General features: G+C 32.6%; 1 long non-coding RNA gene across 2 annotated transcripts; it reads right to left on the reverse strand.

The window, feature by feature from the left end:
• Positions 1-527: 527 nt before the first annotated feature.
• Positions 528-3,435, reverse strand: LOC128037705 (uncharacterized). 2 transcript variants are annotated; one of them, XR_008193403.1, is made up of 3 exons: positions 2,280-3,435; positions 2,140-2,183; positions 528-726 (listed from the first exon to the last, which is right to left on the reverse strand). It is a non-coding gene; the product is annotated as an uncharacterized LOC128037705 (long non-coding RNA). The 2 variants fall into 2 exon arrangements; XR_008193404.1 differs by lacking the exon at positions 2,140-2,183.
• Between the last annotated feature and the right edge of the window lie 691 nt (positions 3,436-4,126).

The raw sequence follows: 4,126 nt of genomic DNA on the forward strand, positions 1-4,126 counted from the left end.
TTGATCTTTTACAACTATTTCAAAATAAAGCTTTGAATTTAAAAAAAGTGCTTTTTTTAAAGAGAAAGTTTAGATTTTTAAAATAAAATTTTGTTTTTTAGTCATTTTAAAGGAAAAGTTTAAATTTTTAAACCAAAGTTTCGATTTTTAGGAAAATTGGTGATTTTTTTTTAAAAATGTAATTTTACAAAAAAAAAATCGACCACCGTATGCAGTCGCTCTACCACCGTAGAGCCCAAAAACTCTCCAGTGGTGGAGCTATAACACCTCAAACCCGACCCAGACGTTATGGCCGGATCTAGCAATGTCACATGATAAGGTGTTTGAAAACCGTGTCGTAGAGTTATAACCATTTCCATTAAATTTCTTACCTTAATATCTTATTAGTTCCAAAATTGTGATGCACATTTAATCAATAGTTTCAAAACGTTATTCATTTGTGGAAGCTTTTAAAACAAATTAAACAATCGTGTGTTTAGGAAAAACATTTGTTTCTTTTGAAAACCGAGGTTTCCTACTACTAGCAGTTGTAATCCATAAGATTAAGATAATTAAAACCCAAAACCAAGTTCCAAAAGTCCAATTACAACCCAAAAACTTAGCCAGTAAAAATATAATAGAAATAAAACCAATTATCGTAAATATGGGTTAAAAACCATGAAAGTCCAAAATCGCGATCACTACCGAGTCTTCCGCCGCACCGATTCGTCTAAATCTGGAGATTACCTGTGCACATTTAAACAAAAGGGGTGAGTTTACGATAACTCAGTGTGTAATCCCACAGAAAACAAACAATAGCAAATCACAGTGCACAGTTAAAGTAGTCCTAGGCCTAAGCCCTTTTTCAGTGTTTAGGCCTTAGCCCATCTCAGTATAGCACCAAATATGCAGTAGGGCCTTAACCCATCTCAGTACAATATCAAATCTACAGTACGACCTTAGCCCATCATAGTATCAGTAGCAGTCATGCAGTATTCAATAACAAAGTCCTACCCAACCAGTCTCTACACACCATCTCCGTCCAACCCTACACTCCATGTGGAGATCAAATCAACCCACCCATCCCTACACTCCAGGTAGTACCGAATGTGGCACAAAACAGTAATTTGCAGATGAGCTGCCAATATGTTAGGCTTAAGAGCCTTTCAATACACTTCCTCCAAATATAATCAACCCAAACCCATGCAATGCAACATACAAGTCATAACATTCTATCTCAGGACATCAGTACATATAACCAGTTTAGTATACAAGCATACTATCATCATGCTCAACACATAAATAAATCAAACAGACAATTCGCACAATTAGAGGTCTAAGTGATGCTTACTGACCCTACAGTAGGTTCACAGTCGACTTGGGCTACTCGTGCAATCTTAGCAATCAATTCAATGAAAAAGGGCTCACATGCCCATGTGGTCTGCCTGTTTGGGCCCACAAGCCTGTGTGGCCCACTCAGCCCAAATTGGCCTTGGCCGCGTGGTCTATTTTTAATGTAACTCGTGCTAGCTAAATATTCATAAATGTTTTCATTATTTACTTATATCTTCCTTCAAAGTTGTCTACTTGAGTCACTGTTACTAATTTATTTATATCTTAAGCTACAAAATACCAAATTAATATTCGCTTGATGTCTTTGAAACTAGACTCAAATAGCTTTCTACCATAAAATTTTTAGAATTTTTGATTCAGCCAATAACTACAGTAAAATCTTCAAACTTACCCCTATTCTGCTGTCTGACAGCTTCGACCTTTCTTTGCTAAAAATTAATTATCATTTAGTAAAAAACTTGGATGATATTACCATTTGTTTCTATTAAAAATAAACTCATTAATAAAAAACTTGGACGATGTTACCAATTTTTTATGATTTTCCAAAGTCAGAACAGGGGAACCCGAATTCATTCTGACATTGTCTTACAAAACTTATTATATCTCACGATTTACAATTCCATTATTTAAACCGTTTCTTCTATGAGAAACTAGACTCAATAAGATTTAATTCCATATTTTTTTCATCCTCCAATTCAATTTCCACAACTTATGGTGATTTTTCAAATTTAGCCTACTGCTGCTGTCAAAACAGCAAGCAATTTTGACTTTTCACCGAATCCCGTTTTTTACGTTTCGGGTACACACCTGGTTTTTATTGATGCTAAAACAGTCCCCGAGCACTCTAGAGCCTATAATTGAACAAATAACACTAATTTAGTCTCACATAACGTGATCCCAAATCAAACTTGTATCGAGGTTTTAACCCATAAGCGACTAAACCTTACCTTCAACCGATGAACAATAATTCCCACACAAACTAAGACTCCGATTGGTGATTACAAGCCCTTGAATCCTCCCCTAATTGGCATAAACAAAACACTTTAGAAGAAAATGAACAAACGAAGACAAATCACCTATCTAAAACTTACCGAACAATCCCAGACAAACATGGAGCGACACGAGGCAGAGTGGGAAAAGAAAAATCAAGAAGATGAAGGGTGAAAGAGAGCTGAAATTCAGCAGCAATAAAGAGAAAAACGGCAAGAGGGTGGAGGGATTTTGGGAAAAGTAAAAAAAAGATGAACAAAATATTTGATAACCACCCCAATCCATTATTTCTCTCCATCAAACTCTTCACTAAATCCACTACTCAGATTTTTAGTCCATCTCAAACTCTCCTGGACGCATGAGCAAAAATAATGCCCACGCCAAGATTCGAACACAGGAACTTCTTCACACCAACATTTCACTTATCCACCAAACCAGCAAGTCCTACTAACTAAAGATACCAAAATTTGACCGAGTCCTGACTTGAACTTGGGACCTCCCAAATACACCCAAAACACATAACCACTAAAGTAGATAGATATTTTGTGTCACACATTCACAATACCCAAAATTAAAATTTTGGGGCGTTACAGGAGCCATGGCCAACATAAGAGGAAAATAAGGAGGAAGATTTTGTTTTTTTAAATGAGATTAAAAAGGAAAAAGAATGAATAGTTTTTCCCTTTTATAGGTGCCAAAAATGGGTAATATATTCCCATCCCCTTACTTTTTAAATTTACAAAAAATACCCCATTTTTTGCAACACCGCCCTCACTCTCTAGCCTATTTACACCCGCAGCCCTTTTGTTTATTCAAACCTTTGGCTTAATCTGAAATTTTAAAATTAAAAACAAATTAATTACTACATCAGTCCTCTGTCTTCCACATTTTTTATCTTTTAGTCCCAAAATTAAGCTGTCATTTTGCTTCCATTTTTAATAAATTATTTACACTTATATCTTTCCTTTCATTTGCATTTATACCTTATATATTTAATGTTAATTATGCACTTTATCTTTATGTTTTATATTTATTCGCACTTGTATAATTTTTATTTTTTCTTATTTCGTCTTTATTTATTTTCATGTCTATTTATATTTATGGTTTTTTACACATTCCCTTGCATGCATTTTAATATTATTTGTTTATGTTACTTTGATTCTTTTATTGTATTATGAATAATGTGTATTATTGATAAATATTTATTTCATTTATTTAAGTTTTCTTTTTCTTATTGTCATTTTTGAAAGAGTTTTAACTTTTCATTAACTTTAGTCAATTTAATTAATTTTCCTATTTTATTGCTATTCGTTTTAAAAGATGGAACTTTAGGTCATTTTTCCATCCTCTAATTGTTGACATGAAGTTAGTTAAGTAGGTGTTACATTTTAATGAAACCGTAAGGTTTTTATATTTGGATTTAGGTTAGTCTTTAAGATCTTATCTACCATTTACCCTAGAAAATTATAAATAATATGTAGGATTTTTTAGGGTTTTAAACTAATTTTAAATATCGTTTAAGATTCCTCTTTAGAATCTTAAATTAATATGTAAAAATTCTTTAGGACTTTATTCAAGATTAAAACTAAAAATTTTGTAGGTGAATTGTAAATCATGAGTAGGTCTTTCTAAGTATTTTATTTTAGAAACTTTGTGAGAAGCTAATAAATATTATTTAAGATATATTATTTTGAGATTTTGATGAATTTAAACCTTAGATCAAGAATTTTAAAGTAAGATAAATCATAAACTGTCATAGGATACTTTCGTAACATCTTGATAGGTTTGACGTTATTAATTAAAT

Source organism: Gossypium raimondii, unplaced genomic scaffold (assembly GCF_025698545.1).
Source record: "Gossypium raimondii isolate GPD5lz unplaced genomic scaffold, ASM2569854v1 Contig00265, whole genome shotgun sequence".
Lineage (NCBI taxonomy): Eukaryota > Viridiplantae > Streptophyta > Magnoliopsida > Malvales > Malvaceae > Gossypium > Gossypium raimondii.